At 36.7% G+C, this 14117-nt stretch overlaps 1 protein-coding gene across 1 annotated transcript in view; it reads right to left on the bottom strand.

Annotated features, from left to right (window-relative positions):
• The window catches only part of LOC148940617 (protein SpAN-like), a 278317-nt gene that overhangs the window by 255666 nt on the left and 8534 nt on the right, over positions 1-14117 (bottom strand). Inside the window, exon 2 of the mRNA XM_089105677.1 lies at positions 2145-2224. The gene's annotated coding sequence lies outside the window, so the exon portion shown is untranslated. The remainder of the gene's footprint in view (positions 1-2144; positions 2225-14117) is intronic.

Genomic DNA, 14117 nt, shown 5'->3' with positions numbered 1-14117 from the left:
TGCTCCACTAGTCTTAACCGCTTGCCACCACTCTGTAAAGTTCTTTTTAAGTTCTTTCTATATGCCTTTTTATATTGGCAGATGTAATGGTTTACGTAAATTCCAAAGATAGACGATAAACGTTGGTACATGGTCTTTATTAAATAACGTGAGAATACACATAGAGAAAATAAGGTAGCACAAGAACAACTAGCTACGACGGAGGCGAAAGATGGACTGCCTTTAGAAATGAGCGAAGAATGTAACTTTCATGGAACGGAAGCTCTAGCCCTGGGAACGACCCCTTTCCCACGACTAGCTTTTAGTCCCAAGAGCTCCCCCCTGGACCGCTATCGTTGACGCATAAATGCCCAACTAACTAAGAAAGGAGATACCCGGAAATGCTTCTCGAATTGATGTTAAATACTTTACACTGAATAACAACAAAATACAGTTATTTTCGTGAAAAACACAGAGAGTATTTAAAAACTTAAAACAAGCAGACTAACTTATATAAGGTGTCAAACTTAAGAGAGCTGAAGCTTTTATGAATGAAGAAACGAAGCACAAAACTAACATAGATTACAATGAACAATGAAGTTATAAAACGAAGTAAATGACAACAAATAAGTCTTATGTTGCCACCCTTTGAATTTTCGATTGGCTGAAAGTTTTATTTTTAATTTACTGTAAACTAAATAGACCACTTAAACTGATATTTTTACTAAGGCTTTTGATTTTTCTGTCAGATAATCCGCATTTTTTTTTTTTTTTTTGCCAGAAGAAATATCACTGATGCGCTGTTAGAAGATCGAGAAACTGCTCTTTCAAATGGAAATCAAAAGTTCTAGTACCCTTTTTAATTGACCAAACAGACTGGAGGGCAACTAACCTCTCTCCCATGACCTTTTTCCCAAAGTCGCCAGATCAAAATTTTGAGATAGCCATTTAGTTCAGCCAAGTCTAAAGGTCCAATAACTACGCGTCTGGGGAGGACAAAACTAATTCCAATATAACGGGCCTTGTGTTTCAGTACTTGTTCCTTAAGAATTTTTACAAAAGTCAAACTTAAGCGTAAAGAGCAAATGATTGGGGAGGAGGAATCTGTCCTCATGTGCGACATAATTTCTATGTTAGTTTTAAGTTTTGATGTTGCTCCTTACTTTCGGTTGGAAAAACTTGATTTTATATTTAATAAATTCAAAAGGAATGGATTAAAAAAAGGAGATAACAGCGAAAAAAAATTGCTTTCTTTTGGAATAAGTACTAAATATGTTATCACAGACATTTTTTGTTGATGATTTTCTACGGGAAATAAGTGTCTTACTACAACCCCTGCAAATCTTCCAAAAGGCTAGGACGGATTTAAACGTAAGAAACCTTTGGTGAAAATCTAATAAAATACAAATAAGACAAATTGACTGTTACATATAAAAAAAAAGAATGTCTTGAGGAGTATTTATTTTTTAAGAGTTAAGTTGAAAAAGGAAACCACGGAGAAAAATAAATGTTTTCAGTGAAACACAATTGAAACTCTTTCCTTTTGAGGAGCTTGAGGGTCAAGAAACGGCTCTAATTTCGTATAACAAAACCAACTTACCTTAAGGCTGATTAAAGGAAAATAGAAATTATTCATTTTTTACTATTTTTAAAGACTGCTCGATAAAATTACTGGTTCAATAGCGAGAAAAATATAGACCGAAAAGCGGCTATCTGTCTCAAATTACCAAGGACAATGGAAGGTGCGAAGGACTGTGGGCGCCAAATTAAAAAGACAAAAAGCGGGTGAAAAAGTATTAAAAAGGAAAACATAATGTACCAAACATCTTAACAAGATGCAGTTTACCTTTGAAGGTGTCTTTGGGTATGAACAGATTGTTAGTGAGTCAATTTTTACGGACGAAAAGCATTGCCAATTTAACTATTTGCTTATTCATTTTCATGGTTCATCGCGACAACACTGATGAAAATTTAGTGCTGCTCTAAAAGTTCAATTCAGTTCAATTCGTTTAATTACAAAATGATATAACACATAACATTAATCCAACTGGCTGCCTAAAGAAAGACATGAAACTGATGAAAGCCCTTGATATTTGGCGACGACATGTATAACAAACGCTTAACAAACGATTCTCTTAACAAACAAACAAAAAAGAAGCACTTACGTATTACCCCGACCACAGTGTTGTTCTTGATCTGTTTAAAACCGGTTTCTCTGTTGGCACTTGAAGATACTCATCTTAGCCTGAATGATATAAACTGATATGCAGGTATATTTTAATTAAAAACTTAATATATAGGTTAGGTATTTAATATACAACTAGACACTAGTGGAAACACTAGCGAATAGGTTTTTCACAAATATTAAGCGAATCACTGACATCAGTGAAACTAGCCCAGAAAAACAAAGATAGTTTTTATGACAATGAATGTAAATTCAGCAGCGTTAATCTGGATAAAATATTACACAATGTAAAGAATGCATTGGATGATGAATCAAAAATCGAGGTACTAACAAGATACCGTTTAACACGTAAATATCACAAAAAATTAAAAAGGGAAAAGGAAAATTATACAAGAAAAGAAAAACTCACTCTTTTTAAGTACTTTAGAGAAAATAACAGTAGGGATTTCTGAACAATGTTAAAAAGAGATAGGCTAAAAGACCTACAGTCAGAGGTGCTCGTCCCCGAAAATTGGCCAGATTACTTAAAACAACTACAAGAAGATAACCAGGATAGCAACATACATCTCCAGGAGGCATTGGGCCTAGATAACCGTGAAGCAGCATCATTACCTCTGAAACAGGAAGTTACGTGTTATGCGACCCAATCACCCCAGAAGAAATTGAGGATTCGCTTAATAAAATACGAGGTGATTCAGCTCCCGGGCCTGATGGAATTCCTATGAAGAACTTCAAAGCATTTAGAACTGTTCTTTTACCTTTTTTGGCCTTATTATTTAACCTCGTAATTTTAAAGAAGGAGCGGCCAATGATCTGTAAAACCTCGCTTATTTTTTCACTTTATAAGAAAGGTAATCCCGCTACAAATAATAACTATAGACCAATAAGCCTCCTAAACAGTTCTGGAAAAGTTCTAGAAAATCTTATATATAAAAGGCTGGGAATAAGGATAGAAGAGAAAAAAATCTTGCAAGAAAAACAAGGTGGGTTCAGACCAGGCTATTCTACAGTTGATTGAGCTTCTGTTATTGATGCTCTTGTAGAAAAATATTGTAAAGGTAAAGGAAAGTTATATGTGGCTTTACTTGATTTGAAATCAGCATTTGATATTGTAAATCGTGTTTTATTGTTTAGCGTGTTGTTAAATCTAGGCCTACCAATTCCTTTTATACAAATTCCCGTATCTATGTATGCATTAAATAAAAGTCTTGTGAAGGTTGTTAGGAAGGGAATGTCTCTGCCAATTTTTCTCGCAAAAAGACGGGCGCCAAGGAAGTACACTTTTACCAAAATTATTTGCTATGATTATTAATGATTATTAAAAAAAAAACTTTTTCCACAAAATAAGTTTTTCAAAGAAAAGTAAAGAACTCCATTAAACAAAAATGAGCAAAAATATAATCAAATAATCTATCAAGCGTGAAACTACCACAAATCAGCATCGATAAATAAATGAAACCCAGAACGAACAGAAACTAAAATAAATAACCGAGTCAAACTGAAAACGAGCAGAAATTAACATAAGTTTGGCTCAGAACTCTTATGCCTTCCCAAGGCCACAACATAATTTGCACTTTACTGAAAAAATATAAATGTTCTTACTTTTATAACTTTAAAAAATCAAATAATATTAACATTTTGATTACTAAATATCAGTATATGTATATTAAACTGACAATGCACATTCATTTGTATTTTTTTCAGTAAAGTGCAAATTATGTTCTGGCCTTGGGAAGGCATTGGGGTTTTGAGCCCGACTTATGTTAATTTCTGCTCGTTTTGAGTTTGACTCGGTTATTTATTGTGATTTCTGTTCGTTTTGGGTTTCATGTATTTATCGATGCTGATTGGCGGTAGTTATTTTTGCTCATTTTTTGTTTAATGGAGTTCTTTACTTTTCTTTGTAAAACTTGTTTTGTGGAAAAAGTTTTTTTAGTTAATTACTGTTCGTTTTATATTGACACAGTCTTTTCAGGGAAAAAGAAAATAATACTTTAAATATTTTCGTTTTTTTAAAGATTTATAGTTTGGCCTGCTATCTGTATGCTGGAGAAACATTTTCAGCAATTTTTAACAACATACACCCTCTTAAAAATCTGGACACAAATAGAAGTGTTTAATTTAGTTTCATACCTCGTCTAAATGACCTGAAATGGAAAACTTGATACCATTCGCAAAAAAATCTGTTTACTTTCTTTGATGGCTTGGATACACTTACGCTATTTTGATTTGGTTAAATCTTAAGAGCAGAAGCAGCCCCAAAAGTTTGAACATAAAACCCCCAGTCGTTCTTGAGAGAGATAATGCTGAGATGCCTTATTGGGAATTAGCATTAACACAGTGCATTTTGATTTAATCTTATGGCAATATTTAGTTTTTAAACATAAGGTCAAATGGGAGGGTGGGCGTGGTAGGGGGATTAGTTTTCCTCCAATCACTTTCGACTATTAAAAAGGCCATCAACCCTTTCCATGTTCAATTGAATGAGTCCTTTTTGAAGTTCCTATGAAAACTCCTTCGATAAAAAGTGCCCTGGTCAAAACAACAACAACAAAAAAATAATACATTGTACCCACATCGATCTTTATTATAAAAATGTCAAGTCTTCCAATCACTTTTGACTATTAATAAGGACACTAAGCCTTTCGATTTCCAATCGAATGAGCCCTTTTTGAGTTTCTACGACAACACTTCCTATAAACACCTTATATGCCCCCAGGGCATAAATTGCAACTCTTACCCTAAGGGCTGTAAGGGTGGTTGTCATCCTCTAAGACCTAATTTCAACACCTTTCAACTACGTTCAACAAAATTGCTATCTCACAATTTTGATTGGATGTGTCTGAGAAAATGGTGGGCGTGAAAGGGGCTTTAGTCTTTCTCCAAACACTTTCAAATATTAAAAAAGGCACTAGTCCTTTCAATTTTCAATCAAATGAGCATTTTTGAAGTTTCTAAGACAACGCTTTCAATAAAAACCTTATATGTCCCCAGGGGATAACTTACAACTGTCGCCCTGAGGGCTGTGGGGGGGGGGGTTGTCATCCTCACAGACCTAGTTTCGGGAACTTTTTACTACGTAGAACAAAATGGCTATCCGAAAATTTTGATTGAATGTGTTTGGGGGAATGGTTACCGTCCAATCACTTTCAACTATTAAAAAGGGCACTAACCCTCTTAATTTCGAATTGAATGAGCTCCTTTTGAAGTTTTTACGACAACTCTATCATTAAAAACCTTATATACCCCCAGGGCATAACTTAGGCCTACAACCTTCGCCCTGGGGACTCTGGGGGGTTTGTCATCCTTAAATACATAATTTCCAGAACTTACAACTACGTTGAACAAAATGGCTGTCACTAAAATTTGATTGAATGTTTTTGGGAAAATGGTGGGCGAAATAGGGGGGGGGGGGATAATTGATCTTCCCTCACTTTCGACCATTAAAAAGGGAAATTTTAATTTCCAATCAAATGAGCCCTTTTTTAAATTTCAACAACAGAATTCTATATAGACCTTGTATGCCCACATGGCATAACTTACAACCCTTGCACTTACAACTCTGATGGGGCTATCATCCTAAAAGACCTAATTTCCAGACCTTTCGAATACGTTGAACAAAAGGGATATATCAAAATTTCGATTGGATGTGCTTGAGGAAATGGTGGGCGTGACAGGGGGGGGGGTTAGTTGCCCTTCAATCACTTTCGACTATTAAAAGGGCAATAGCCATTTCAATTTTCAATTGAAAGAGCCCTTTTGGATGTTTTTACAACATCGCTTACAATAAAAACCTTACATGCTCCAAGAGCATAACTTAAAACTCTTACCCTGAGGGTTGCGGGGGGGATGGGTTGTCATCCTTAAAGACCTCATCCTTAATTTCCAAAACTTTCAACTACGTCGAACAAAATAGTTATCTCAAAATTTTGATTGGATTTTTTTGGGGAAATGGTGGGGAAGAGACGGGGGTTAGTTGCCCTCCAATCACATTCGACGATTATAAAGGGCTCTAGCCATTTCAATTAAACATCAACCGAGCCATCTTTCAAGTTTCTACGACAAAGATTTCAATAAAAACTTATATGCCCCCAGGGCATGACTTATAACCCTTGCTCTGAATATTTTCTGAACTTTAATTGCGTGGAACAAAATGGCTATTTCAAAATTTTGATTGGATGTGTTTGGGGAAATGGTGGGCGTGGAAGGGGTGTTATTTGCCTTCCAATTATTTTCAACTATTAAAAAGGGCACAAGCCATTTCAATTTCTAATCGAATGAGCCCTATTTGAAGTTTCTACGACAACGCTTTCTATAAAAACTGTATATGTCTTTTAAGGGAAAAAGAAAATAATACTTTAATCCTTTTCGTTTTTTCAAGACTTTATAGTTTGGCCTGCTATTTGTATGCTGGAGAAAAATTCTCAGCAATTTTTAACAACATACACCCTTTTAAAAATCTGGACACAAATAGTAGTGTTTAATTTTGTTTCATACCTCCTCTAGTTGACCTGAAATAGAAAACTTGATACCATTCGCCAAAAGATCCACTTACTTTCTTTGATAGCTTGGATACACTTACGCTATTTTGACTTGGTTAAATTTTAAGAGCAGAAGTAGCCCCAAAAGTTTGAACATAATACCCTCAGTCGTTCTTGGGATACTGCTGAGATGCCTTATTGGGAATTAGCATAACACAGTGCATTTTGATTTAATCTTAAGGCAACATTTAGTTTTAAACATAAAGGCAAATGGGAGGGTGGGCGAGGGAGGAGATTAGTTACCTTCCAATCACTTTTGACTGTTAAAAGGGACATCAGCCCTTTCTATTTTCAATCGACTGAGCCCTTTTAGAAGTTCTTACGACAACTCCTTCGATACGAAGTGCCCTGGTCTAAACAACAACAACAACAACAAAAATCATACATTATACCCACATCGATCTTTACTATAAGAATTTCAAGCCACTTTTGACTATTAAAAAGGGCACTAGGCCTTTCGATTTCCAATCGAATGAGCCTTTTTTGAGTTTCTACGACAACGCTTTCTATAAACACCTTATATGCCCCCAGGGCATAAATTACAACCCTTGCTCTCAGGGCTGTGAGGGTGGTTGTCATCCTCTAAGACATAATTTCCAGAACTTTCAACTACAATAAACAAAATGGCTATCTCAAAATTTTGATTGGATGTGTCTGGGAAAATAATGGGCGTGAAAGGGGCGTTAGTCGCTCTCCCATCACTTTCAACTATAAAAAAAGCACTAGCCCTTTCAATTTCCAATCAAATGAGCCCTTTTGAAGTTTCTACGACAACGCTTTCAATAAACACCCTATATGCCCCAGGGCATAACTTAGAACCCCTGCCCTGAGGGCGGGGGGGGGATTGTCATCCTCAAAGACCTAATTTCCAGAACTTCCTACTACGTTGAACACAATAGTTATCTGAAAATTTTCATTTGATGTTTTTGGGGGAATGATACGCCAGATAGGGTGGTTAGTTACCCTCCAATCACTTTCGACTATTAAAAAGGGCACTAGCCCTCTCAATTCGCAATTGAATGAGCCCCCTTTGAAGTTTTTATGACAATTCTATCTATAAGAACCTTATATGCCCCAGGGCCTTACAATCTTTGCCCTGGGGGCTCTGGGGGGTTTGTCATCCTTAAATACATAATATCCAGAACTTTCAACTACGTTGAATAAAATGGCTATCTCTAAGCTTTGATTGAATGCGTTTGGGGAAATGGTGGGCGTGAGAGGGGGGTCAATTACTCTCCACTCACTTTCGACTATTAAAAAGGGCAATTTCAATTTCCAAACAAATACGCCCTTTTTGAAATTTCTACAACAGCTTTCTATATAAAACTTATACGCCCCTAGGGCATAACTGACAACCCTTGCACTGAAGGCTCGGAGGGGGCTATCATCCTAAAAGACCTAATCTCCAGAACTTTCGACAATGTTGAACAAAATGTCTATCTCAAAATTTTGAGTTTTGTGTATGGTGAAATGATGGGCGTGAGAGGGGGGTTAGTTAACCTTAAATCACTTTCGACTATTAAAAGGGCACTAGCCCTTTTAACTTCCAATTGAATAAGCATTTTTTGATGTTTTTATACCATCGCTCTCTATAAAAACCTTACATGCCCGCAGGGCATAACTTACAACCCTTGCCCTGAGGGTTGTGGGGGGGGGGGTGTCATCCGTAAAGACCTAATTTCCTAAACTTTCAACTAAGTTGAATAAAATGGCTATCTAAAAATTTTCATTGGATGAGTTTGGGGAAAAGGTGGGCATGAGAGTGGGGTTAGTTGCCCTCAAATCACTTTCGACTATTAAAAAGGGCACTAGCCCTTGAATTTCCAATCGAAAGAGCTCTTTTTCAAGTTTCTACGACAAAGATTTCAATAAAAACTTACATGCCCCTAGGGCATAACTTGTAACTCTTGCCATGAAGACTGTGGGGAGAGTGTCCTGCTCAAATGTATAATTTTCTGAACTTTAAACTGCGTGAAACAAAATGGCTATCTCAAAATTTTGATTGGATGGGTTTGGGGAAAATGTGGGCGTGAGAGGGGGGGTTAGTTGCCCTCAAATCACTTTTGACTATTAAAAAGGGCACTAGCCCTTCGAATTTCCAATTGAATGAGCCGTTTTTCAATTTTCTAAAACAAAGATTTCAATAAAAACCTTATATGCCCCCAGGGCATAACTTATAACCCTTGCCATGAAGACTGTGGGGTGAGTGTCCCGCTCAAAAGTAATAATTTCCTGAACTTTAAACTGCTTGGAACAAAATGGCTATCTCAAAATTTTGATTGGATATGTTTGGGGAAATCGTGGGCGTGGAAGGGGTGTTAGTTGCCTTCAAATCACTTTCGACTATTAAAAGGGCACTAGCCATTTCAATATCCAATCGTATGGGCATTTTTTGAAGTTTCTACGACAACGCGTTCTATGAAAACCTTATATGCCCCCTGGGTATAACTTAGAACCCTTGCTCTGAAGGCTCTGGGGAAGTTTCCTCTTCAAAAACATAATTTCAATCTGGAAATCAACTACGCTGAACAAAATAGCTATCTAAAAATTTTTATTGGATGTGTTTGGGGAAAACGTGGGCGTGAGAGGGGGGTTAGTTGCCCTCAAATCACTTTCGAATATTAAAAAGAGCACTAGACCTTTGAATTTCCAATCGAATTAGCCCTTTTTCAAGTTTCTACAACAACGCTTTCTATAAAAACCTTATATGCCCCCAGGGCATAACTTACAACCCTTGCCCTGAGGACTTTGGGGAAGTGTCCTCCTCAAAAACATAATTTGTATCTGGAAATCAACTCCGCTGAACAAAATGCTTTTCTAAAAATTTTGATTGGTTGTGTTTGGGTAAAAGGTGTGCGTGAGTGGGGGGTTGGTTGCCCTCAAATCACTTTCGCCTATTAAAAAGGGCACTAGACCTTTGAATTTCCAATCGAATGTGTCCTTTTTCAAGTTTCTACGACAAAGATTTCAATAAAAACTTATATGCCCCCAGGGCTTAACTTATAACCCTTGCCAGGAAGACTGTGGGGGGAGTGTTCTGCTCAAAGGTATAATTTCCTGAATTTTAAACTACGTGGAACAAAATGGCTATCTCAAAATTTTGATTGGATGTTTTTGGGGAAATGGTGGACGTGGAAGGGGTGTTAGGTGCCTTCCAATCGCTTTCGACTATTAAAAAGAGTACTACTCATTTCAATATCCAATAAAATGAGCCCCTTTTGAAGTTGCTACGACGATACGTTCTATAAAAAACCTATATGACCCCAGGGAATAACTTACAACCCTTGCCATCCTCAAAGAACTAATTTCTAGAACTTAAAACTACGTTGAATAAAATGGCTATCTCAAAATTTTGATTGGATTTGGTTGGGGAAAAGTTGGGCGTGGGAGGGGGGTTAGTTGCCCTCCAATCAATTTCGACTATTAAAAAGGGCACTAGCCCTTTGAATTTCGAATCGAATGAGTCTTTTTTGAAGTTTCTATGACAACACCTTCTATAAAAACCTTATATGCCCCCAGGGCATAATTTACAACCCTTGCCATGAAGGCTGTGGGGGAATGTCCTTCTCAACAACATAATTTCTATCTGGAAATCAACTACGCTGAAAAAAATGGCTATCTCAAAATTTGATTGGATTTGTGTCGGGAAATACCGGGTGTGGAAGGGGTGTTAGTTGCCTACCAATCACTTTCGACTATTAAAAAGGGCACAAACCACTCCAATTTCCAATTGAATGAGCCCTTTTTGAAGTTTCTACGACAACTTCTTTGATAAGAGGTGCCTTGCTCTAAAGGAAAAAAAAATAACAAATAATACATTGGGCCAACATCGTTCTTATATGCCCCCAGGGCATAACTTAAAACCCTTGCCCTGGGGGTTGTGGGGGAGTGTCCTCCTCAAGAACATATTTTCTATCTGGAAATCAACTACGGTGAACAAAATGGCCAAAAACTCTTAAAGTTTTGATTGGATGTGTTTGGGGGAAAGATGGGCGTGGAGGGGGGCTAGTTGCCCTCCAATCACTTTCGACTATTAAAAAGGGCACTAGCCACTTCAATTTCCAATCGAATGAGCCCTTTTCGAAGTTTCTACGACAACTCCTTCGATACGAAGTGCCCTGGTATGGAAAAAAAATAATAAACAATACATTGTGCCAACATCGTTCTTTACTTAGGCAGCGCGTAAGTTATTTTTGTTCTCATGATATTGTTCTTTATTTCCGACAAAGATAGGCACCTACTTTCCGACTGGGGAATCTGAATATGTCAATGCTACTATTTGCAGACGACTTTATAATAATATCAAACAGTTCGTGGTAACGAACTGTAAGTAAGGAGCGACCCGGCTCAATGGTAACCGAAACTGTAGAAAACGGAATTTTGATACCAATAGATACATCAAAAGAATCAGATTCTGATGCTGATTTCAAATATATAAGTTTCATCAATTTTAGTCCTACCTATCAAAAGTTACGCGAAAAGAGAAAGTTTGGCTGATTTTCGAAAAAAGGGGGAAAGACCCCCTAAAAGTTATATAACCTTAATGAAAATCACACCATAATATTCAGCGTATCAGAGAACCCTACTGCGGAGGTTTAAAGCTCCTATCTACAAAATGTGAAATTTTGCATTTTTTCCCAGAAGAAAGATCACGGATGCATGTTTATTTGTTTGTTTGTTTTTTTTGTGTTTTTTTTTCCAGGGGTGATCGTATCGACCCAGTGGTCCTAGAATATCGTGGGAGCACTCATTCGAACAGAAACTAAAAGTTCTAGTGCCCTTTTTAAGTGACTAAAAATAATGGAGGGCAACTAGGCCCCCTCCCACGCTCATTTTTTCCCAAAGTCACCCGATCAAAATTTTGAGATAGCCATTTTGTTCAGCATGGTCGAAAATGTGATAACTGTGTCTTTTAGGATGACTTAATCCCCCGAAGTCCCCGGGGGGAGAACTGAAAGTTATGAACTTTACCCAATGTTAACATATAGTATTGGTTATTGGGAAGTATACAGACGTTTTCAGAGGGGATTTTTTCTGGTAGTGAGGGGGGGGGAGTGGGTCGGGGGTTATGTGGGAGGATCTTACCACGAAGGAAGTTTTCATGGGAGAAGGGACATTGCTATGAAGGGAGAGCCGGATTTCCAAGCATTATCTAAATAAAGATCAGAAATTACACATAAAATAAACAAGTTTTTTACTGAAAGTAAGGAGCAACATCAAAACTTAAAACGACAGAAAACATTACGTATATGATTGGGTTCATCTCCTAGTCATTACCTCGCTCTTTAAGCCAACAATTATTTAGTACTTTCATAAGAGCTATTTATTCTAATTAACGGCATTTGTGATTAAGGGGTCATTTAAAAAAAAATTGGAACAAAATTCGAACTTTAGCTTAAAGAGCAAGGTATTGACTAGGGGGCGAACCCTCTAATATACGTATTAAAAATATATGAATATAGAGGTTCGTTACGTTAGTTAATTCGTAAGTTACGTATATTTATTACTAATAAAAACGTTCGTGAATAAAATTAAACAGGTTTCGAGAAAGCCATTTAACCAAATAAAATTAAAATTAATATTCAATTTTTTTTAATTATTCATGTACGGTGAGTCAAAATCAAAACCTGCATTAATTCAAAAACATTCAAAAATTAAATTAAAAAAAAAAACAAGTTTTTTTAACTGAAAGTAAGGAACGACGTTAAAACTTAAAGCGAACAGAAATTATTCCGTATATGAAAGGGGCTGTCCCCTCAGCCCCTTTCATGAGTCTGAAGACAAATGACTTCAGACTCTCTTGAATCTCCTTGAAAAATATTTGCAAGAGAAGAAACTAGAGGCGAATGTCACGAAATCCCAAATCATGATTTTTAGCAAAAAACCCTTGGAATCAGTACCACAGCTTGAAGTGGTGCTGGAAGTGGTGGAAAAAGCCAAATACTTAGATTTCATCCTTTGTCGAAATAGAAAATGGACGAGTCATGTTACAACAATGGCACAGAAAGGAAAAAATGCATTATTTGGAATACATCTATAGTATCACACTAACATCAGAAATAAGTGAATTAAGCCTCCACAAATATATATTTAAAACTAAAATTATGCCTATCCTACATTACGGATCAGAAATATGGGGATATCAGCCGGCAAAGCAACTATAAACCCTTCAACTTCAATATTATAAACGACTTTTTGCCTTACAGAATACAACACATACGTTAGTATTAAAAGGTGATATTGGTATATTTAACCTGAAATTGAAAAGATAAATTCAAATCATCAAATTTTGGTTACGACTCCTCGAACTTCCCCAGACTAGACTTGCTCGAGCAGCATATAAAGATCTTCTCCTTCAGTGTAACAAAATAGTTGACAGCACAAATCAAAGGGATATAAGATGAGAATGGATTTCCAAATTCGTGGGAGAAAGGAAAGGGCCAGAAAATCATGAAAAGTTCTTCAAGGAATTTAGTGCAAGACTTGAAGACCAAGAAGTGCAACTATGGCAATCAGCTGTGGATAAATCTCCGACTCTTACATCGTATAGAGAAGTAAAAGAGAATTTTGGACAGGGGTTTTATTTTAAGCTGGGATTGCCCATTAAATATCTGAGGATTCAGAGCCGAGCTAATTGTCTTCTAATTTATGGTAAGGTCGTGAGGAAAATGAGGGGAGGTCCGTAGGCTGGGTGTAGTTGTTAGAAATGTGGGGGAGAATGATTATGGGTTGGGCCATTTCCTCCTCCGGTGTAAGCAGCTTTCTCATTTAAGGGGATCAATTATCCAAGAAGGGGAATATAGGCAGTATCATGGGATAATGAGGTCTAGATCTTCCCGTTATATTGGGGCAGTAGAAAACTTTGTATTAAAGGGAAGGGTGTCAAATGGAGTGTAATTTTTCTTTAGTATTTGTCTTTTTTATAAATGGCTTTAAAAGGCTCTTATAAGTATGGCTTTATAAGTATGAAGAAAAAAATAAAACAACCAAATTATGACTATTCTCGAATCATCAAAATGAAACAAATATGCAAAAAAATAATAACAATAATCAAATCAAAAAAAGAGAGAAAAGAAAGGGAAAATACAAAAAGCATGTATGAACCAAGACGCAAAAGAAAGTTTTTCATTTTTGTCATAAATAAGCCAAGGTGCTCCACCGCCCGAATGCTCTCTGGAAGAGAATTACAAACATTAAGACCGAGATATCTGACAGAAAAACTTGCCTTGTTCCACTTCTGCATTCAGTGACTAGATTATCAGCATTGCTGGTACTATAACGAAGAACTGATTTAGTTTTTCTATAAAAAACATGAAATACTTCAGGACTGACAAAATTCCAACACTGATACTAGGTAGTCTCGAAGCCGCCCAACATTATGCGCTTTAAGTTAATTATAACATGCCTCAGTG

This window comes from Artemia sp. Qi Xiang Cuo, chromosome 19 (assembly GCF_049724085.1).
Source record: "Artemia sp. Qi Xiang Cuo chromosome 19, ASM4972408v1, whole genome shotgun sequence".
Classification (NCBI taxonomy): domain Eukaryota; kingdom Metazoa; phylum Arthropoda; class Branchiopoda; order Anostraca; family Artemiidae; genus Artemia; species Artemia sp. Qi Xiang Cuo.
This window is presented reverse-complemented; position numbering and strand designations above follow the sequence as displayed.